The sequence below is a fragment of the Cibotium barometz genome, chromosome 22, assembly GCF_041138505.1.
Source record: "Cibotium barometz isolate CiBa-2024 chromosome 22, ASM4113850v1, whole genome shotgun sequence".
NCBI lineage: Eukaryota > Viridiplantae > Streptophyta > Polypodiopsida > Cyatheales > Cibotiaceae > Cibotium > Cibotium barometz.
The window spans coordinates 21,019,454-21,043,575 of record NC_141067.1 but is presented as its reverse complement, the minus strand read 5'-3'; the positions used below and the strand labels follow the sequence as shown (position 1 = coordinate 21,043,575).

At 40.3% G+C, this 24,122-nt stretch overlaps 2 pseudogenes; both read right to left on the bottom strand.

Moving 5' to 3' along the window:
* Positions 1-1,197: 1,197 nt before the first annotated feature.
* On the bottom strand, positions 1,198-2,228 carry LOC147626382 (germin-like protein 8-5 pseudogene; annotated as a pseudogene).
* Positions 2,229-19,991: 17,763 nt separating this feature from the next.
* On the bottom strand, positions 19,992-20,929 carry LOC147626381 (germin-like protein 8-5 pseudogene; annotated as a pseudogene).
* Positions 20,930-24,122: the final 3,193 nt, after the last annotated feature.

Sequence of the window (24,122 nt, the reverse complement as noted above, 5' to 3'; positions counted from 1 at the left end):
AGATTAAGATGAAGGAGAAAGTTTAGGGTTTCGGGCTTTAATGGTTTCATTAGGGTTGGGCAAATAAGATAGAGATGGAAGAGGAAGGGAGGAAGAGTTTGATTTGGACGTTCAAGAGGGAAAGCGGACTTGAAAATAAAATTTTTGACTACAATGAAATTTGAGATGGGTTTTTGGAGGGGAAAGTGAGTTTTGGGGGATCTCAAAATTTCAAAATTTTAAGGATTTTTTGAGCCACGAAAATGGTGGGACCATATCTACCCTAAACCCCCTACTTTTTTAAAGGGACAAGTGTAATTATTAGTACTAAAAGCCTAGTCCCCCTCCCTACAGCCTAGTCTCCCTCCCTATATTCAAAGGAGACCAAATGTGCACAATCCTCTATTCCTATTGGTCCGTTGCTAATTACTTTCATTAGAAAAAGTCCCAAAATATGTTCAAATGTCTCCTAATGAGTGAAGCTACATGATGAGCACTCTATTGAGGATATGCCAGATTTTGTGCAGGAGTGGATAGATTCTTCTAGGAAGGGATGCATTTTTCCCTCTTAGATGCAAGATCATGGGTTTAGTGATTGGGAGTCGAAGGAATATTGCCCTTGGTGGTTGGATTATCCCATTGGGGAGTATCCCAAAAATGAGGCATATCATTATAAGGGTAAGATATCCAATTATACCTCCCATTCATAGTTTGTGCATTATCAACAACTTATGTTTCCTTCTTAATGACATGTATTACTCTAAAAGAAGCTTGATCCATCCGACCACCCGCGATCCATCACTCGCATTGCACTCGCATCTCTGTAGAGACTCTTTTAACCTCTATAGTAGTAGTAGGTAGAGAGCTTATCACAATTTTAATCTTAGAGAATTATTATAACACACTCACTCTCACACTTGCACTCTCGTCTTGCAGAGACTCAAATATAATAATTTTGCACATTCTAGCCTCTGTAGGGACTTAAAATGAAATTTCCCAAGCAATATAACCAAGCACAATGTTTGTCTCAACCTCAATCTTGACCTTGATCTCACTCAAAGTCTTGATTTGAATCTCAATCTAGATCTCAATCATCTTGATTGATTATGAAGAACACATTCTCTCTCTCTCTCTCTCTCTCTCTCTCTCTCTCTCAATATCTATATCTCTTTCTCATAAACCTATGAGTGTGTATAAGTTGTGAAGGTATAGTTATATTCTAAAAATGTGATAATCAAGTTTTTAAAACCTAGTCACACAATGGGCATAAAATTTTGTGAGGCCATGGCCCATGTAGTTTTTTTTTTGGGGGTCAATAATCACGTGAGATAAGAAAACAGTGTCATTATTTCAAAAGAAATATTCACGAGAGAGAACTAGTTTAGTCACGAGAGTGTGCGTGTATAAGTTGGCGGCGTCTAATCAAGCTAAGAAAGGGTTTTGCCGACGCTGGCAATGAGGCTTTCCACCTCATCCTTGTTGATGCCGAAGGCTATCTCTAGCACCTCCTCGGGGAGGGGTGGGTAGGCGTCGAAGAGAGCGGCGGCGAGTTGCGAGGTGCCCGGGTTCTGGCTATTGAGGGCGGAGATGGCGAGGGCGGATTGGTGCTTGTCGGGGTTGAGCTGGAAGTGCACAAGGCCGCGAGGGAAGACAAAGAGATCGCCGGGGGAGAGGGTCTGCTCAAAGAGGGTATTGTTGGGCGTGGCGGTGACGAAGCCCACCTTGAGCGTGCCCTCGGCCAGGAAGAGCACCTCGGTGGCGCGGGGATGAACGTGGGGCGGGTTTAATCCCTTGGGGTCGAAGTCGATGCGGGCGATGGACAGGCCCTGCGTGTTGAGAGCAAAGAAGTTGGCTGCACTGGCCAGGTTGACGGACACGCCCAGCCCTTTGATAGGTTTGGCGCGATGCTCAAGCATCGTGAACTTGAAGTCGGCGTCCTGCACCTCATTGGCCGGCTTGCAGGCGAACCCGTTGAGGGTGATCATGCTGGTGTTATCCGCCACACAGAAGTCCTGCAGAGGGTCTTCATCCGCGGCCCTCACTTCTAATATGAGCGGAGACATGAGCATCACCGCCAGTAGAAGCAGCAAGCTGCTAGCTGCTGCCATAGCTGTGGCTTGCGGACTGTGAGCGCGCTGGGATATTGGAGATGATGAGGAGCGAAAGCTGTGATATTGGAGATAGATGATCAGAAGAATAGGCTACGCCGATCCTCATGCGCCTGACGTCGTATTTATATGCTGCACGACGCCGCTGGCTGGAAAGAACGAGTCTTATCATCCGCTCTCCAAGGAACCAGTCCTATCCGCTCTAAGAAAGAGTCCCGCTTCCACAGACCCGGTCGACGTTCCCGCTATCTGATCTGCCGGAAGGGAGGACGTCACAGTGATTGACGTAGTCTCCTGCCAAGACCTTGTGATTTATGTTGTATCCTGACGCTCGCTGTAGTCTACGTGCCACGGATGTGCCGGCCATACGTGCCACGGATATGCCGGCCATACGTGCCACGCAGGACTCGAAGTTGAAGGAGACGTGGAAGTTGGGACCACATGTGACACGGGTGTGAATGTGCCTGTTCTCAAATGAATCTTTTAGAGAGAGAGAGTTATTTGTGACTCGCCTTCCTTTTCTCTTATGAATCTTAGAGAGAGAGATGTGTTAGTAGGGGTGAGAGAGAGAGGGGGGGTCTATGTGCTAGTAGGGGTGAAACAAACCTAAGCTCTCTAAGTGTGTGCCTTTACACACACACACAGACCAAAGGCTTGTTTTAAGATTTTCTCACGTCATGCAATTCATGAGAAAGAGAGAGAGAGAGAGAGAGAGAGAGAGAGATGGGGGGAGACTAGAGTGTGTGAGAGAGAGAGAGAGAGAGATGGGGGGAGACTAGAGTGTGTGTGAGAGAGAGGGGAAGGCATGGTAGTGGGTGATAAGTATTCCACCTGAGATTATATTTTCTTATACTCTTCTTCCCAAGGAATTAAATCCTATCTTGGAAGGGCAAGGAAACCTTCAAAGTCTTAGCTTGCTGCTGCGAAGCTAACATATTAGAGTTTAGACTACATGGGTGTGAATTCTGGCTTACAATGGATCTTTTTTTATTGGGTTTGTTGAGACACAAAGAGAGCGGATGTGATAGTAGGTGAGACATACCCAATTTCCTTCCTCTTTTTATTTGTTCAAGCCCTTACACACATAGAGAAAAAAGGTACATTTTTCTTTGGATATTTTGAAGTCTAGTAAGTGTGTGAACACCCTCTTAAATAAAGGAACATAAGATGGCGCCTTGGTGCCTATAGAAAGCATTGTACATGGTGACAATATTATCATAGCTCAGTTCTCATAATACAATCATTGTTGCATTGCACAGTCTCTCACCTAAAAATATGTAAGTATGGCATGTGAGTTCATCGTCGAAAAGGGTTTTTTAATTCGAAATGTTAAGGTAAATTCACATCAATATATTTACATTTGTGTTTTTTTAAAAATCGATTTTGAAAAAAACTTACAAGTGCATAGAGAAAAAGGGACCATTTTATTCATGAAAAAATCAAAGGTGAGGGGTTTTTTAAATACCGCTTGAACACACGTGATACATAGGGTGTGATACACATAGGGTTTCTTAATTGTGCAACCCCCACGAATATACCCAATATCCTTCCTCTTTTTATTTGTTCATGCCCTTACATACGTAGAGACAAAAGGCACATTTTTCTTTGGATATTTTAAAGTCTAGTTAAGTGTCCACCCACTGGTGTGTGAACACCCTCTTAATAAGAGAACATAAGATGGGACTTTGGTGCTTATATAAATCATTGTACATGGTGAAAGTATTATCATTGTTGCGTTATGCAATATCTCTCTATTATTAGCTATCACATCTTTTTCTCCCTCTCCCTCGTACTCTCTCTCTATGCCTCTCCCTAAAAGTACTATCTTGATGGCTTGAACCTCCATCTCTCTTTGCACAAGTTCTACTCCTACACTCACATCATTGGCACCTTCCACCCACCATAACATGAGCTCTAATCATGCAAACACAAATATAGTATCAGAGCCTTGATCCATGATACTCCCATTAATCACCTTTCATTAGTAAAACCCCTTTTTTCCTCTTTGTCTAGGCACTCCCTGGCAATGTTTTTCTTTGTTCTCCCTCTATAGAGAATCATTCTTTGAGCTTTTTAGTGTTTTTTGAAGATAACATAGAGCTACTTGACCTCGAGGGGCTTATCCCAACTCAAAGAAAATGTGGTGAAAACACATCATAAACTCATGGAAAAACATAATTTATAGCATTAAGGGCTACATGTAAAATTGAACAATTGCTCTTAGGGTTTCAAGTTTAAAGACAACCCATCAAGTGGGTGATGAAAACCAAGCAATCATCGATTTTCTTTACTAATCGAGTGATTAACCCTAATCACCTTTAGTTTTTTGAAGTTCTCAAGTTCCAAATCATTGATTTGTGAGTTGATATTTTCATATATATCCACCCCCTTCATTTGTTGCGTTAATCGCTTCCTCCAAACTACACTACATTTTTGCATATGCTTTTAAGGGGGGGGATTGCATAATCATCAATTTGACGCTTTTCTCAAGTATGAAAAAAACCAACAAATTTAAGCTTTTAAAGCCACAAGAAATTGCAGCTTTTCAAAAATTAGGGTAAAGTTGGCCTAAGTACAGCCTCTACACAATCAAGAATTTGGTGCTTTTCTCAAATGTTGGCCCAATTATAGCTTTTACCCTATCAAGAATTTGGGTCTTATCTCAAATGTTGAGAAAATCATCAAATTGAAGACCTTGCACACCGATAAGTTTTTGGAGCTTTTCCACAAGAAATCCTTCTGCATTAAATCGACCATGCCACATCAACAACAAAGTCCTTCATTATAGCTTCCAAGTCGAGCATTAAGAGGTACTCTCCCTTGGCCCTTGAGCCTCAAAATGATAGTCCAAGTGTCAATCGCTTGGCAATGACATCAAAGGATGATCTTCATAGACATTTCACCAATGTGGTGAGTTTTTCAGACTTCCAACATCATCTTCTAATTATGTATGATTTATGGGTTATATGTTAGGGATGTCTCTCAACATCTCAATATTTGGATATCTTTTTTATAAGCCTTCTATAAAAGGATTGGCTTCTTTTTATCTTACTTTCCCTACTTAGAGAGAGAGGGTTGTCTATAAATAGACTAATGTACACAATTGGGCCTAACATAAGAATTTCATGTGTTGGCATCATTGTGTGCTTTTGTATTACATGATTGCAATCTGAGAGCCCAAATCATCATATTGAAGGTTATGTATCACTCTTAGCTGACACTTCACTCTGAAGGGGGGTTTGTTGGATATTTCGGAGTCTAGTAATTTTCAAGTGGTGTGTGAACAACCCCTTAATAAAAGAATATAAGATAAGGCCTTCATGCCTATATAATCATTTTATATGGTGGAATTATTATCATAATACAATCATTATTGTTATATATGGTGGAGCTATTATCATAGTACAAACATTATTGTGATCTATAATCTCTCTCAATTGTTGGCTATCACATCTCCCTATGTCTCTTATACATGGTGGAATTTTTCTCATAGTACAAACATCATTGTGATGTGCAGTCTCTCTCAATTGTTGGCTATCACATCTTGCTTTGTTTCTTCATATGTCTCTCTCTCTCTCTCTCTCTCTCAAAGGGGCACCATGTCCATGGCTTGAACCTGAATTTCCATTTCTTTTTGCACAAGTTCTTCTTCTACACTCACATCATGGACATGTTCCACCCACCATACATGAGCTTTAATCATGTGGATACTAACAGTTTTCTAGGGAGGATCTCCCCTTCTACTGTAATTTATGGGATCAAAATTTCTTATGCATATTATTGGGAACTAACCCATGCCAAAGCTTCCTGCATTGCATTCGCATTTGTAGCCACAATTCAAGCCTAGCTGTGATGCATTGGATCAGAAACTCATTGCATTACACAAAATAACAAGAAACCCATGTCCTAAAATGCAGTCTATTTCTAGTTATTTTTGTAAATTATGGTTTATCTCTATGTCCTCCATTAGGTTTGTTTCTTATTATATATTACACTAATTTTTTTAAAAGTAACTATATAAATATATTAAAGTCTATAATTTGTTCAAGTGTTTGATGTTTTGAACTAACATTATTAAATTAACTTTTGTTCAAAAATAAGATCTAAATTTCTACCAGTATCTAGTTTTCTTTTCTAAACTATATACATAAGTATACAAGCGTGGATTAAATTTAGTTTATGGAAATTTTATTAATGTAGAATAAACTTAGGTTGGATAAGAATATAATCAAAAATTTAAAACTAAGTATAAATAGTTGTATTAGTTTTAAAGAGTATACTTGTTAACGTATGAATAACCGGTTTACGTTTTTAAAAAAAAAATTTGATGCATACAAAAATAATTACTTCATCTAATATGGAAAGGTTAATATGTTTTTAAGGAAAAAATAAAAGATGATGCCTAAAATGTATTCGTGTTTGAAAGTGGAACCATTAATAAGACCATGTAGATGGAATTTATGAACTTAGCTTCATCAAATCTAGAAATATAGGTGTAAGAGGAATAAAAGTAGAGCGGTTTAGGAAAGGTCCTTAGATAAAATAGGGGTTATCCTAATAGAATCGTATATGGAAAATGTATTGAAGTAAAAAAATAAGAGAAGGTGAAGGCTCATAAATGATCCACTGCTTCTTCTCTCAACTTTGACATCGTAAGTTAACTTAAAGTAACCTATATTTTTTCATTAGTAGCCTAAAGAAGATTATACAAGAGGAAAAATCCATCAATATGGCTTCCTTTATAGGGTAACAAGATATTCCCCAATGTTGTTTGACCATGCTTTGGGTGCCTGCTTCAAGCCATACAAAATAGTTTGGAGGGAATTAGAACCTTCATCTCCAATTTCAAAAGACAAATACGAGCCTTCTCTCACCATAGCGAGTCATATTCTTTCACTCTACATCATATGATATACTTACTCATTCCTAGAACAATCCAATGGAGAACAACCATGTACACACTCATTCTATTGAAGAGTCTAATCATGAAAGCATTAAGAGGAAGTACCATCTGCACATTGATCTAGATAGTGCGTATGCGCCCATTCAAAAACGCAGAAGTGGACAACTATTGCTCTCATCAGATGTTAAAGATCATATGAGGTTGTCAAGGAAGCAACACATAGACCTTTGGTATGATGGCTCCATCTATCCTATTGACCCCCGTGCTGCTTAACATCCTCCCTTTTCAAATCCCACAACTCTCTTACGTTTTGCAGGTGATGGCACCACAGGCTTACTAGGATATTGCAAGTCAATTTCTTACATGCAAGAAAGAGAAAGACATTAGTCACAACACTTAGCAAATGAGCTTCTTGGCTTATCTAGTGAATGTAAGACACAAAAAGTTAGATTGGAAGAACAAGAATATCAAATCAATAAACTAAGAAGTGACCTCCGCAAATATAGAGAAAAAGACACAATCATTGAATGGTGCATACGGAAAAGAAAGCTAAAAAATATCGAGAACTTGCGGCTCGGTTCTGGAGGCCCAAAGAAAAGAATCCAAGCCATAAGGAAAGATTGCACTAAATGCATTCCCATTCACATGTATTTTATGTTAGCAGTTAATAATATTTTATTTGCTGGGCTTCTTTGTGATTTTCATGTCCTCTACGTTAGTAATGAGCAGTGTTGTATCTGTAGGGTTGTCATACATCCTGACAAAGAGAATATCAATCCCAATATTAATCCAACAAAGCAACTAAACCATTCTCGTGACATTGAGAATGGCAAGAGAAATGATAAAAGAGAAGAAATTCAAGGTGGTTCAACGAGATATAGTGGATGAATTTGTAACCAACAATACAGTTTCAGCTCCGGATATTCAATCCGCCATGGATTCAAGTGGAGTTAGTGGTAAGGGTTATAGCGCCATTCAAAAGTCAGTGTCATCCCTCCTTGGCATTAAATCAGAGCTACTTCCAACACCTACAAAATTTTGGAGACATAGGGAGGAATTAAACACAGAACAGCTTCACTATGTTGGTCACTTATACCACATTGTAGGAGAGTTTAAGGGAGAAGGTGGGAGCGTATTCTACAACGCAACAATATATTCATGGACTTTGAGCTCTTGCAAAACAATGAATCCCTCCATTGGAGGTGTTAAGGTGAGAAGATTTCTTTCCAAGCCAATGAATAATTAGCACTACAAACCTACAGAGTTAGGAAAGCAATATACAACAACCTATACAAGTCGAATCGAATACCAATAGTGGAAAAAGCTTCATAATGCAGTGAAAGACCATGAAGATCTTCAAGGAATGTCAAAGGAGATGTTTGGCGTTCAATTGATACTCTGTTCCAAATGTGTGAGAAATTCAAGTACTCCTAGTAAGACAAAAAGAGCTTTCAAGACAACTTACAAGCGTTCAAAAAAGTATTCAGAGCTGCTTGGATTGACGCCAACATTACATACTACATGGTATGTTTCTAGCTTACTGTTGTTTCCTAGCCCTCGATACTAACTTACATTTTATGTTTTCTTATGCAGCATATTCTCTATAACCACATGCCTTACTTTATCAACAAGTACAGAGATCCTAGCATTTGGAACACACAAGGACTCAAGAAATCACGCTATATGGCTCGAAATGCATATTTCAAGCACACACAACATGGTGGTGGAAAAAGTAAGGCAAACAAACTACAAGAAGTGTTCCAATGGTTCTATAGAAGGATACTACAACAACTACATAAAAAAGAAACCTTGAGGTCATCCAAACTGATGCAGATACTTAGACATACGGGAAGGAAGAGATTGAAGCATTCTGAAGCATTTAAAAACTCAAATGTCATAGAAGCACAAAACAAATGGAGAGAACAAAAGATTTTTGTTAATCATCGTTGGATTGATAGATGTGACACATAAGTCTTTTACAATGCATCTTTCCATTCCAATGACTTTGGCAATTCCAGTGAATTTGGCTTTCATTTATACCTTAGCAAACGCTGTTTGCCATACTCTTCTAGTTCCTCTGGGTTCTCTATGCCTAGAGACAATGCTACTGCAGCATATGTATGAAAGTAATCCCTTCAATTGCTCTAGCGTAACCAGAGTAGCATCCAAAAATTTCTAAGACAGTAGACTTCTCTATTAAATTAATCTTCTCATAGCTTTTAGGAATAATCATTGGACCTAGGAACATGGACAATGTCTTGAATAAAAAATTTGCAACTCTCCCTTCCTGGCTCATGACATTGTGGTAGATTATAATCTTTGCCTTAGACAATTTGCTTAGGTAGTGAGAGAGAGCTGCGTCTCCACCACAGTTTTCCCTTTTATGCCACTTCAAGAATTCTTCATTGACTTCAAATGTACTCTGCAAAACAAAATAATTAAGGAAACATACGTCTACATATCACATTCACACACACACAGACACACAACACACATATACACAAAGAGAGAGAGAGATAGAGAGAGAGAGAACTTGAGTCTCATCTATCTCACGAGAATAGTTGGTCTTGCCAAAGGTTAATAGAACTTTTAGTATCTTATCTTACTCTTTTCATCCACTCCTTTGTGGAGTCATTCAACTTATCAAAGCCATATTTGGCCTCTAGCTCCATGAAGGTTTTATCGTCTGGCAAAAATCCATCATCTTTGAATTTCTGTGCTTTGCCCAAACATATACTCACACTCTTTACTATTGTAATTTTCCTCCAATGCTAAGTCATCACTATCATCTTCTGAGACAAAACAACTACCCTCTTCGTGAAAATTGGCAATAGCACATAAAGAAAAATCTTCCCTAAGACTGAAAATATTCTAAATGTAAGACAATAGTACATAACGTTTGTTATCCACAACGAATTCTGGCAGCACTGACAATACTAGACCACACTGGTCCACTTTGAAAAAATCTACATCCAGAGGTCTCTATATTGTTGACGTCTTAAGAGCAAAAATATCCATGGACTTCGCCTCCTCTTCCTCCTGTACTAATTGTATCTCTTCCTCAAGTTTTGCCTCCTAAGAATGTAACTTATCTTCTTGGGGAATTTCATCTTGAATAGTACCTATATTGTTGACGTTTTAAGAGCAAAAATATCCATGGACTTCGCCTCCTCTTCCTCTTCCTCCTGTACTAATTGTATCTCTTCCTCAAGTTCTGCCTCCTAAGAAGGTAACTTATCTTCTTGGGGAATTTCATCTTGAATAGTACCTTCATACAGTAGTTCTTCACCCCTTTTAGGAAGCTCTTTACAGAGGTAGTGCAAGTAGCAGAGGAATCCAAATGGCTCATACAACAGCCTGCAGCAACTTAAGTGCAAGGTACACCAAGTAGGCTTGTAGGAAGATGGGAGTTCCTGGTACTTTTTGTATAGAAAACTATTTGCCTTCTTGCTTCATGCACAATCTAGCAAGTGCACATAAGCTTGATTGTTTAGCAGTAGTAGCCTTCCTTTGGATACTAATTTTTTGAAATCAACCCTGTGTTTCGACGGGTACTCTACATGCTGGTCCAAAATTAACTCTACCTCCAAAGGCTTGTTAAACATCTCAGCAATAATGTGAAAGTCATCAGCAGCTCCCGCGTTACAAACAAAATCGAAAAGTTTCGACAAGGTACTCTGCATGCTGGTCCAAAATTGACTCTACTTTGCAAAGGCTTGTTAAACATCTCAGCAATAATGTGAAAGTCGTCCACCAGCAGTTCGCGCATTACAAAAAAAATCAAAAAGTTTCTCATCAATTAGAGCAAGATAATTGCTTTCAAAAATTTCCTCCTTCTTTTCCTTCATGTCAGTGCTAAGAGGTTTCTCCTTCTTCTTCAGCTTCTTCCTCTTCAACATCTCTTCCTTAGCCTCCGTTGAGAAATCGAAATCCCTCTTAACAGAGAGACTCTGGCAAGTAGGTCGCTTAGAAAGGGGCACCAGACTAAGAACACCTGCTTTCTCGTGTTCATGTGCCTCCATAATCTGGTCTTCTGAATGGGGTTCCTCATCACTATTATCCTTTACAAGGAGGCAACTTGATTCTCCCGGCTCCACAGTTGGACACCCTTAATCTTCTGTCTATTCTCTCACAAGCTGTGGCTCATCTATCGTTGCCATAACCTCAGAGTCATCACAGTAGTGAAGTCAATAGATCTTTTCTTTGTGCTCATCATCACAGCTTTGCAGACTTCATCCGCATGTCGCTCCCAGCTGCAACACAAAACTCAGGATCCAACGTAGTGACTCCCCACTTAAGCTTTTTCTGTTGTTCTAATAAGTAAGACACTAGCATGAATTAAAAAAGAAAGAAACCCCTTCTTATATTTGTGCAAGTTGGCGTGATAAAGCAACTCCATTACCCTTACAAGAGCCATATCGCGCCAAATTGCACAAACTTCTCTCTCTCTCTCTCTCTGTCTCTCTCTCTCTCTCTTTGTGGGTGTACTGTATGTGTGTTGCTATGATGTATATGGTTCTGTGTGTGTGTCGGTGTGTGTGTGTGTGTGTGTGTGCATGTGTATGTGTGTGTGTGTGTGTTTGTGGATGTGATATAAGTGTATATGTATGTGTGTGTATGTGTGCAATTTTGCATGATAAAGCACCTCCATTATCCTTACAAGAGCCATATCGTGCCAAACTGCACAAACTTCTCTCTCTCTCTCTCTCTCTCTCTCTCTCTTGTTGTGTGGGTGTACTCTATGTGTGTGTCTGTGTTGTATATGGTTCTCTACGTGTTTGTGTGTGTGTGTGTATTTGTGGATGTGATATAAGTGTATATGTATGTGTGTGTATGTGTGTGCAATTTGGCGCGATAAAGTACCTCCATTACCCTTACAAGAGCCATATCGCACCAAACTGCACAAACTTCTCTCTCTCTCTCTCTCTCTCTTTCTTTGTGAGTGTATTATATGTGTGTGTCTATGTTGTATATGGTTCTCTCTATGTGTGTGTGGGTGATTTGTGTGTGTGTGTGTGTGTGTGTGTGTGTGTGCGTGCGTGAGAGAGAGAGAGAGAAATAGATTGTGTCTGTCTGTTTGTGCGTGTCTGTGTGTGTGTGTGTGTGTGTGTGTGTGTGTGTGAGAGAGAGAGAGAGAGAGAGAGAGAGAGAGAAAGTGAGTGAGAGAGAGGAGCAAGTAAACTTACCTGTTGCCATTTCTTTCTAGTTACGTGGGCGTGGATGCTGGATTCTCTCTCTGTCTATCTTCGCTGGATTCTCTCTCTGTCTATCGCTAGATTCTCTCTCTGTCTGTGGGTTCCTGAAAACACTGGGATGCTCTCTCTCTCTCTCTCTCTCAAATACGAGAGCCGTTAATAGTGGCGTGAGGATTAAATAACTTTATACGAGCCCACGTGTGTAGTAATAATGGACACGTGTGATGTTGACAATTGACACGTGGGGTTTATGAATATTAAAAACAAATCTTTTTTCAATCTATTTGTAACAATGCACGTGAGAGAGAGAGAGAGAGATAGATCCATCGAGCACAACGATCCATTGACCACGATAGCAATCCATCGAGCCACCGGCAGCTTTGGTATGTGTTTCTTTTGCACACACTCTTAATCCAATTCTAGGATTAACAAGAGCTACTACCATTATCTTACATCAAGGAGTCATGGTAGATACACCAAAGGGTCACACATTCAAGATATCAAGTAATAGTGTCCAAAGCTACAGCTTGGACGGGCGCACGTAATGGTGTGACAGAGTATTTATGGCAATTCCTACTTCAAGAGCGTGTGGTAGCAAGTTAGGATGAAGTCCTAAGTGATGTACTTCATGGATATATTATGAGAGTAGTCATTGTAATAGCATTAGGCCTCTTAAGAGCCTAAAGTGCCCGGCCGGCTAGGCAGCGTGATTACTTAATATGGCCATGTATATAAGTGAATTTCTCTCATAATACAACACACTCTCCCAATTGAGTCTTGCTCTTTCCAATCCTCTTGCTAATCTCTCTCCCTAATGCTGCATGCTAGTGAGTGTGTGTGAGTGAAGTGGGGTGAGAGGAGGGACGAGGACCCGTAGTGCAACACGACGGTGTGACAACGCTTGCGGCGCCAGAGACGCGGTGTAATTGCTTCTCACAAGGAGTTGTAGAGCTTGGAGACCTCGAGGGTTACAAGCTTGGCCATTGGAAAGATCCTCACACGACAATTGCCATTCACCAAGTAATCTCTTTTTGGGGTTAGGGTGAGCCTTAACACACACTCATCCATGCACACACACACACACACACACACACACACACACTCACTCATGGAGGAACACACAGAGACACACACACACTCATGTACGCACACAATGAGACACACACAAACACACACACACACTCAAATGTCTACAAACACACACGCACACACACACACACACACACAAGGAGAAGCACATACAATAGAGACATACACATCCAGTAATGCTAGAGAGAGAGAGACAGAGAGATCGAATGTGTGTGTGTGTGTGGTTTTTACGAATTGGCACAATAAGGCACTTTGAAGCCAAATTGAAGAGCTCTATCGTGCCAAACCGCACACACATATACACTTACATGACATCCACAAATACACACACGCACACACACACACACATATTTCAAACACACACACACACACAAAGAGGGAGTGGGAGAGGGAGCAAGAGAGAGAGAGAGGCATTTTTGCAATTTGGTGCAATATGGCGCTTGAATGTCTAACGCAAGTTTGATATCGTGCCAAACCGCACTTATTGTTATAGAGGCCTCGCTGGTGCGGTCTAACACATATACACACACAAGACATACAGAAACACACACACACACACAGAGATTGTGTGTTGTCTCTTTCTACCAGGCTAATTGGTAGCTCATGGCAAGAACACAAACTATGTTTTTCTATGCATGCATGTCTATGTGTTTGTGTATGTGTGTGTGTGTGTGTGTGAGAGAGAGAGAGAGAGAGAGAGAGAGAGAGAGTGAGAGAGAGAGTGAGAGAGAGGAGCAAGTAAACCTACCTATTGCCATTGCTTTCTAGTTACGTGGGCATGGATGCTAGATTCTCTCTCTATCTGTTTGCTGGATTCTCTCTCTATCTGTGGGTTCCTGAAAACACTGGATGCTCTCTCTCTCTCTCTCTCTCTCTCTCTCTCTCTCTCTCTCTCAAATACGAGAACCGTTAATAGTGGCCTGAGGATTAAATAACTTTATACGAGCCCACGTGTGTAGTCATAATGGACATGTGTGATGTTGACAATTGACACGTGGGGTTTGTGAATATTTGAAACAAATCATTTTTTATTCTATTTGTAACAATGCACCTGAGAGAGAGAGGGAGAGAGAGAGAGACAGAGATAGATCCATCGAGCACACGACAACGATCCATCGACCACACGACAGCAATCCATCGAGCCACCGACAGCTTTGGTATGTGTTTCTTTTGCACACATTGTTAATCCAATTCTAGGATTAACAAGAGCTACCGCCATTATCTTACATCAAGGAGTCACGGTAGATACACCAAAGATTCATACATTCAAGATATCAAGTAATAGTGTCCAAAGATACAACTTGGACGGGCGCCCGTAATGGTATGACAAAGTATTTATGGCAATTCCTGCTTCAAGAGCGTGTGGTACCAAGTTAGGATGAAGTCCTAAGTGATGTACTTCATGGATATATTATGAGAGTAGTCATTGTAATAGCATTAGGCCTCTTAAGAGCCTAAAGTGCCCGGTCAGCCACAGTTTAAGTTAGTGTGAACACTTATGGCCATGTATATAAGTGAATTTCTCTCATAATACAACACACTCTCCCATTGTGCAATTGTCTTGCTCTTGCTAATCCTCTTGCTAATCTCTCTCCCTAATGCATGCTAGTGAGTGTGTGTGAGTGAAGTGGGGTGAGTGGAGGGACGAGGACCCGTAGTGCAACACGGCGGTGTGACAACGCTTGCACCGGAGTCGCGGTGTAATTGCTTCTCACAAGGAGTTGTAGAGCTTGGAGACCTCGAGGGTTACAAGCTTGGCCATTGGAAAGATGCTCACACGACAGTTGCCGTTCACCAGGTAATCTCTTTTTGGATATGTTTCAAGGAGGGTTAGGGTGAGCCTTAACACACACTCATGCATGCACGCACACACACATACACACTCACTCATGGAGGAACACACAGAGACACACACACACTCATGCATGCACACAATGAGACACACACAAACACACACACACACACACACACACACACAAGGAGAAACACATACAACACAGACATCAGTAATGCTAGAGAGAGAGAGAGAGAGAATGTGTGTGTGTGTGTGGTTTTTGCGAGTTGACACAATAAGGCGCTTTGAATCCAAACTGAAGAGCTCTATCGTGCCAAACCTCACACACATACACACACACACATATATACTTACATGACATCCACAAATACACACACGCACGTGCGCGTGCACACACACACACACACACACACACACACACAAACACACAAAGAGGGAGAGGGAGGGAGCAAGAGAGAGAGAGAGAGAGAGAAAGGTATTTTTGCGGTTTGGCGCAATATGGCGCTTGCATGTCTAACGCAAGTTAACGCAAGTTTGATATTGTGCCAAACCGCACTAATTATTATCTCGCTGGTGTGGTCTAACACATATACACACGACATACAGAAACACACACACACACACACACAGATTGTGTTATGTCTCTTTCTACCAGGCTCATTGGTAGCTCATGGGGCAAGAACAAAGGCCACTACAAGGAGACAGGGTAAGGGGCCTAGATTGGCCACAAAGGCTACCTCTGAGAAGAGCCAAGGAAAGGAAAACCTATACATATTCTGAAGCAGGTCAGAACAAGGAGATTTTCACAAAACTTCTACATTCTCAGGGAGATCAGGAAGGCGCAGAATTGTGTAGTAGCTCCTTTTCAAGAGGGTGTGCAGGTCTATATGTTAGAATTGGAGCCTATCCGTAAGGTGGAAGAGGATAGCCTTGCTCTGTCTATAGGAGGCTACTGAAGACTTTCTCATAGAGTACAAGTTTCAATGACCTATGTGTTGTGTGTGCCCACGCACATAGGATGACTATAATGCCCAAGGATAGTGAGACACTGAAGAGGCTTAGGTGGAGGTATGAGATGCTTTCCTTTCAAAGAAAATGTAGATGATGTTTATTTGGAAGAACAATTGGTTCCATATTTAGATGGATTGTACAAATCAAAAGATTGAGAAATATTTTTTTGTAATGTAATGTCTTCAACTGTTCTATTCTCACTCAAGTAATGTGTCTTGGAAAATAGTTTACATTGTCTTGTTTTTTAAAAGTATTGCCTCGAACAAAAGGCTCTTGATTAATTATATTACATTCAAATTTGTAATGTCAAGTAGGAGTGACATTAACAAGATACACTTGATTAATTATGTCAAAAGAGTACATTGGAGTGGGGATTGTCAAGTAGGAATGATTTTGACTCTGTTACCCAATTCTTTACATTGTATTAGTCGCTCCCTTCTAAGGAGGACCTTTCTTCCATTGTGAATGAAGTTAAAGTGTGCCGGTGTGTCTTGCGAGGATTCTTCGACAATATCCTTCCTTAACTGTTGTTGTAAATTGCATTTCTTCCAAATAGAAACAATTGTCACCAGTGTTGAAGCCTCATCAATCACTTCAATGTCTATGACTTTGTCGTCCATTGCACTTGCGGCTTCTTGATCCATTGGTACCAACTCTCCATTGATGTAACGGGACCTGCCATACCAGAAGGACAAGATAAAAGTTTGAGTTGCAATCATGTACTTCGTAACTACTGTCTCCAATGTAGTGTTACAATGGATATCATCAAAAACTTTACTCGATCATCCCTCATCAGGAAGTCTTGCTAAGAGGAATATGTCCAAATCTTTGCAGACGAGCATGGTTCTCACTATCTTCACCTCAAATAAGCTAAAAAGTTCCACGAACACAATAATTGGTAGGTAAACAATAATTTTTACTACATGAGTAGGAATGCTCCCTCTTAGAGAGCGTTGCACATCCTTGAAGAGCTTGCTCTTTGGTGACTCCATTACTGAGGGGTCTGGGATAGGCCAATCCATGTAGTTCCACTCCGCTTCTTGCAAAGGTAGCTCTTCTAAGCGGCCACGATTCATGTGTTTCTTGTTTAGCAGACGGTAGAAATGATCATAGAAAAAGATTCCTGCATCTACGAGGCTTTTGTTTCTCCTTCCCTCATACTGTAGCCAACCAATGTGTGCGTGAACTACATTCATAATTCTAATGATGCACTGAACTAGCTCCCACTCCTCATATGATGAGGGGTACACATCAACCATAGACATGGACAATTTACACAGTTCATTATACCATTATGAGAAAATGAAAGATTGACAAGGGATAGATTAACTTACAGTTTGGTCTATGCGAGGGCAATTTTATGTCATCTAGATTCTCAAGTACAAGCTCATTATGCATATATATATATGCTGCACTAGGACTTCCTTGATGGTTTTCCTTCCAACCTCTATCTTGAAGTCTTTCACTCTTCCTTTCTATGATGCCCTAAATGTATTCTTGTTGCTTGTCTTTCTTCTCTTCCTTGACTGCATAAGGACACATGTGCCCTTGGTGATTAGCACTTAAGTCCATTGATTTTGCGCATTGAGAGAGTTGGATACAAGTATAGCAAACAGTGATGATCTTACTCTCCTTGCCCTAGGAATTGAATCATCTATGATAGCATTAATGGAACAAAATCATGATGATATAAAATGAGATTTGCTACCCATCTTTTCAAGAAGAAATGGCGTACAAAAGGCTGAAGCTTCAGAGAATGGAGTGCAGTAGAAGGTAGAGGAAATGAAAAGAGCGTGAGATATTGTTTAAGCCCAAGAGGAAGTTTGAGAAGGAGAAAATTTTTCCTTCTTTCAAAGATGTGTATTTAATACATGAGTACAAATAGAAGTTTCTCTCCCTACAAAAGTGTAGGTGTGTTTAATGCATTCGGGTGTGAAAAGTGACTATGAAGTGTAAGTAGAGTATATTTTCAGGTGAAAAAGAAGAGTTTTTGGATTTAGAAAAAAGAAATGATCTATTTTTCAACGTAACGTTGCCTTCTTATTGATTGGATGTTCTCCTTTTTCTCTCTCTACTAAAAGGCCCTACGAATGACATCCAAAATGACCTACAAGAAAACATTGCCTCACCAATGTTTGCATGCAATACTTGAAATGTTCCAGTAAAAGGCTTTCCAATGGCTACTCCTCTACCATGTTTGAAGGAAAAATATCTGCAAACAAGACATAAGTTCACTTAGATTGAAACATCTCTATCATAAAATCTCACATACCCCTTTCTACCCGCGATACTTATTACGATTGCATGGAAATCGAGTTTGTTGGCGAAGATGGATATCTCGTGCTGTGTAAACATGTTGTACCATGGCCACTAGTTTTCCATCGCTTGCCTTCTTGAAGCCTTGTAATGGCCTTTCCAATGGTGCTCCAGTACATTTTGTCATCGAGCTCGGTGAGGCCCAATTGCCGTAGTCTATAGATAAACACAAGCGATCTTACGAAATGCCTCTCCCACCCAAGCACCATCATCGTCCTTCTTGTTGTGCAGGGATATCTCCTCGATCTCGTCTTTTAGTCTTCTTAGTGCACCCATATCTTCTTGGAAGCTAGAGTAGAAAGGTTAGGGTTAGAGTAAAAAGGAAAGAGATCAAAGATGATGTGTAAACTAGGGTTAGAGTAAAAAAGAAAGGGATCAAAGATGATGTGCAAACTAGGGTTTTATGGGAGCCTTGAAGATGAAAGAGATGGAGCTTCAAGAAGGGAGGGAGATTAAGATGAAGGAGAAAGTTTAGGGTTTCAGGCTTTAATGGTTTCATTAGGGTTGGGCAAATAAGATAGAGATGGAAGAGGAAGGGAGGAAGAGTTTGATTTGGACGTTCAAGAGGGAAAGCGGACTTGAAAATGAAATTTTTGACTACAATGAAATTTGAGATGGGTTTTTGGAGGGGAAAGTGCGTTTTGGGGGGATCTCAAAATTTCAAAATTTTAAGGATTTTTTGAGCCACGAAAATGGTGGGACCATACCTACCCTAAACCCCCTACTTTTTTAAAGGGACAAGTGTAATTATTAGTACTAAAAGCCTAGTCCCCCTCCCTACAGCCTAGTCTCCCTCCCTATATTCAAAGGAGACCAAATGTGCACAATCCTCTATTCCTATTGGTCCGTTGCTAATTACTTTCATTAGAAAAAGTCCCAAAATATGTTCAAATGTCCCCTAATGAGTGAAGCTACATGATGAGCACTCTATTGAGGATATGCCAGATTTTGTGGAGGAGTGGATAGATTCTTCTAGGAAGGGATGCATTTTTCCCTCTTGGATGCAAGATCATGGGCTTAGTGATTGGGAGAAGGAATATTGCCCTTGGTGGTTGGATTATCCCATTGGGGAGTATCCCAAAAATGAGGTATGTCATTATAAGGGTAAGATATCCAATTATACCTCCCATTCACAGTTTGTGCATTATCAACAACTTATGTTTTCTTCATTAATGACATGTATTACTCTAAAAGAAGCTTGATCCATCCGACCACCCGTGATCCATCACTCGCATTGCACTCGCATCTCTGTAGAGACTCTTTTAACCTCTGTAGTAGTAGTAGAGAGCTTATCACAATTTTAATCTTAGAGAATTATTATAACACACTCACACTCACACTTGCACTCTCGTCTTGCAGAGACTCAAATATAATAATTTTGCACATTCTAGCCTCTGTAGGGACTTAAAATGAAATTTCCCAAGCAATATAACCAAGCACAATGTTTGTCTCAACCTCAATCTTGACCTTGATCTCACTCAGAGTCTTGATTTGAATCTCAATCTAGATCTCAATCATCTTGATTGATTATGAAGAACACATTCTCTCTCTCTCTCTCTCAATATCTATCTCTCTTTTTCATAAACCTATGAGTGTGTATAAGTTGTGAAGGTATAGTTATATTCTGAAAACGTGATAATCAAGTTTTTAAACCCTAGTTACACGATGGGCATAAAATTTTGTGAGGCCATGGCCCATGTAGTTTTTTTTTTTTTTGGGGTCAATAATCACGTGAGATAAGAAAACAGTGTCATTATTTCAAAAGAGAGTTGCGTGTATAAGTTGGCGGCGTCTAATCAAGCTAAGAAAGGGTTTTGCCGACGCTGGCAATGAGGCTTTCCACCTCATCCTTGTTGATGCCGAAGGCTATCTCTAGCACCTCCTCGGGGAGGGGTGGGTAGGCGTCGAAGAGAGCGGCGGCGAGTTGCGAGGTGCCCGGGTTCTGGCTATTGAGGGCGGAGATGGCGAGGGCGGATTGGTGCTTGTCGGGGTTGAGCTGGAAGTGCACAAGGCCGCGAGGGAAGACAAAGAGATCGCCGGGGGAGAGGGTCTGCTCAAAGAGGGTATTGTTGGGCGTGGCGGTGACGAAGCCCACCTTGAGCGTGCCCTCGGCCAGGAAGAGCACCTCGGTGGCGCGGGGATGAACGTGGGGCGGGTTTAATCCCTTGGGGTCGAAGTCGATGCGGGCGATGGACAGGCCCTGCGTGTTGAGAGCAAAGAAGTTGGCTGCACTGGCCAGGTTGACGGACACGCCCAGCCCTTTGATAGGTTTGGCGCGATGCTCAAGCATCGTGAACTTGAAGTCGGCGTCCTGCACCTCATTGGCCGGCTTGCAGGCGAACCCGTTGAGGGTGATCATGCTGGTGTTATCCGCCACACAGAAGTCCTGCAGAGGGTCTTCATCCGCGGCCCTCACTTCTAATATGAGCGGAGACATGAGCATCACCGCCAGTAGAAGCAGCAAGCTGCTAGCTGCTGCCATAGCTGTGGCTTGCGGACTGTGAGCGCGCTGGGATATTGGAGATGACGAGGAGCGAAAGCTGTGATATTGGAGATAGATGATCAGAAGAATAGGCTACGCCGATCCTCATGCGCCTGACGTCGTATGGAAAAATAAGATCTAAATTTCTACCAGTATCTAGTTTTCTTTCCTAAACTATATACATAAGTATACAAGCGTGGATTAAATTTAGCTTATGGAAATTTTATCAATGTAGAATAAACTTAGGTTGGATAAGAATATAATCAAAAATTTAAAACTAAGTATAAATAGTTGTTGTTAACATAAGAGAAGGTGAAGGCTCATAAATGATCCACTACTTCTTCTCTCAACTTTGACATCGTAAGTTAACTTAAAGTAACCTATATTTTTTCATTAGTAGCCTAAAGAAGATTATACAAGAGGAAAAATCCATCAATATGGCTTCCTTTATAGGGTAACAAGATATTCCCCAATGTTGTTTGACCATGCTTTGGGTGCCTGCTTCAAGCCATACAAAATAGTTTGGAGGGAATTAGAACCTTCATCTCCAATTTCAAAAGACAAATACAAGCCTTCTCTCACCATAGCCAGTCATATTCTTTCACTCTACATCATATGATATACTTACTCATTCCTAGAACAATCCAATGGAGAACAACCATGTACACACTCATTCTATTGAAGAGTCTAATCATGAAAGCATTAAGAGGAAGTACCATCTGCACATTGATCTAGATAGTGCGTATGCGCCCATTTAAAAACGCAGAAGTGGACAACTATTGCTCTCATCAGATGTTAAAGATCATATGAGGTTGTCAAGGAAGCAACACATAGACCTTTGGTATGATGGCTCCATCTATCCTATTGACCCCCATGTTGCTTCACATCCTCCCTTTTCAAATCCCACAACTCTCTTACGTTTTGCAGGTGATGGCGCCACAGGCTTACTAGGATATTGCAAGTCAATTTCTTACATGCAAGAAAGAGAAAGACATTATTCACAACACTTAGCAAATGAGCTTCTTGGCTTATCTAGTGAATGTAAGACACAAAAAGTTAGATTGGAAGAACAAGAATGTCAAATCAATAAACTAAGAAGTGACCTCCGTAAATATAGAGAAAAAGACACAATCATTGGACGGCGCATACGGAAAAGAAAGCTCAAAAATATCGAGAACTTGCGGCTCGGTTCTGGAGGCCCAAAGAAAAGAATCCAAGCCATAAGGAAAGATTGCACTAAATGCATTCCCATTCACATGTCTTTTATGTTAGCAGTTAATATTATTTTATTTGCTGGGTTTCTTTGTGATTTACATATTCTCTACGTTAGTAATAAGTAGTGTTGTATTTGTAGGGTTGTCATACATCCTGACAAAGAGAATATCAATCCCAATCTTAATCCAACAAAGCAACTAAACCATTCTCGTGACATTAAGAATGGCAAGAGAAATGATAAAAGAGAAGAAATTCAAGGTGGTTCAACGAGATATAGTGGATGAATTTGTAACCAACAATACAGTTTCAGCTCCGGATATTCAATCCACCATGGATTCAAGTGGAGTTAGTCGTAAGGGTTATAGTGCCATTAAAAAGTCAGTGTCATCCCTCCTTGAGGCCAAAGGCATTAAATCAGAGCTACTTCCAACACCTACAAAATTTTGGAGACATAGGGAGGAATTAAACACAGAACAGCTTCACTATGTTGGTCACTTATACCACATTGTAGGAGAGTTTAAGGGAGAAGGTGGGAGCATATTCTACAACACAACAATATATTCATGGACTTGGAGCTCTTGCAAAACAATGAATCCCTCCATTGGAGGTGTTAAGGCGAGAAGATATCTTTCCAAGCCAATGAATAATTAGCAACACAAACCTACAAAGTTAGGAAAGCAATATACAACAACCTATACAAGTCGAATCGAATACCAATAGTGGAAAAAGCTTCATAATGCAGTGAAAGACCATGAAGGTCTTCAAGGAATGTCAAAGCAGATGTTTGGCGTTCAATTGATACTCTGTTCCAAATGTGTGAGAAATTCAAGTACTCCTAGTAAAACAAAAAGAGCTTTCAAGACAACTTACAAGCATTCAAAAAATTATTCAGAGCTGCATGGATTGACACCAACATTACACACTACATGGTATGTTTCTAGCTTACTGTTGTTTCCTAGCCCTCGATACTAACTTACATTTTATGTTTTCTTATGCAGCATATTCTCTATAACCACATGCCTTACTTTATCAACAAGTACAGAGATCCTAGCATTTGGAACACACAAGGACTCAAGAAATCACGCTATATGGCTCGAAATGCATATTTCAAGCACACACAACATGGTGGTGGAAAAAGTAAGGCAAACAGACTACAAGAAGTGTTCCAATGATTCTATAGAAGGATACTACAACAACTACATAAAAAAGAAACCTTGAGGTCATCTAAACTAATGCAGATACTCAGACATACGGGAAGGAAGAGATTGAAGCATTCTGAAGCATTTAAAAACTCAAATGCCATAGAAGCACAAAACAAATGGAGAGAACAAAAGATTTTTGTTAATCATCGTTGGATTGATAGATGTAACACATAAGTCTTTTACAATGCATCTTTCCATTCTAATGACTTTGGCAATTCCAAAGAATTTGGCTTTCATTTATACCTTAGTAAACACTGTTTGCCATACTCTTCTAGTTCCTCTGGGTTCTCTATGCCTAGAGACAATGCTATTGCAGCATATGTATGAAAGTAATCCCTTCAATTGCTCTAGCGTAACCAGGGTAGCATCCAAAATTTTCTAAGATAGTAGACTTCTCTATCAAAATAATCTTCTCATAACTTTTAGGAATAATCATTGGACCTAGGAACATGGACAATGTCTTGAATAAAAAATTTGCAACTCTCCCTTCCTGGCTTATGACATTGTGGTAGATTATAATCTTTGCCTTAGACAATTTGCTTAGGTAGTGAGAGAGAGCTGCATCTCCACCACAGTTTTCCCTTTTATGCCACTTCAAGAATTCTTCATTGACTTCAAATGTACTCTGCAAAACAAAATAATTAAGGAAACATAAGTCTACATATCACATTCACACACACACAGACACACAACACACATATACACAAAGAGAGAGAGAGAGATAGAGAGAGAACTTGAGTCTCATCTGTCTCACGAGAATAGTTGGTCTTGCCAAAGGTTAATAAAACTTTTAGTATCTTATCTTACTCTCTTCATCCACTCCTTTG